General features: G+C 45.3%; 1 protein-coding gene across 1 annotated transcript in view; it reads right to left on the bottom strand.

The window, feature by feature from the left end:
- Positions 1-234, bottom strand: part of LOC141431069 (uncharacterized) — a 24,754-nt gene that overhangs the window by 15,274 nt on the left and 9,246 nt on the right. The gene's annotated exons all lie outside the window — the stretch shown is intronic.

Here is a 234-nt window from a genome sequence, read left to right as displayed (position 1 = left end):
AGTTGTTATGGGTTTTGAAATTAGGGCAAAAGATATCCAATATAGACCCCACCGGCAGATAAGCGCTATTTACGAGTACGTACTACCGTACGTACCGTACCGTATATGCGGATTTGCACTATCCCCGTCGATATGCTTTGCGCGCGCAATAGAACCAACCATGCTGGGCTCACCAGCCCCACAGCTGTCATCACATCATTTCGTCAATCAATATCAATAAACCAATTACAATCG

This window comes from Choristoneura fumiferana, chromosome 9 (genome assembly GCF_025370935.1).
Source record: "Choristoneura fumiferana chromosome 9, NRCan_CFum_1, whole genome shotgun sequence".
Classification (NCBI taxonomy): Eukaryota; Metazoa; Arthropoda; class Insecta; order Lepidoptera; family Tortricidae; genus Choristoneura; species Choristoneura fumiferana.
Note: the sequence above shows the minus strand (reverse complement) of the source record. Positions and strands in the feature narration are given on the sequence as shown.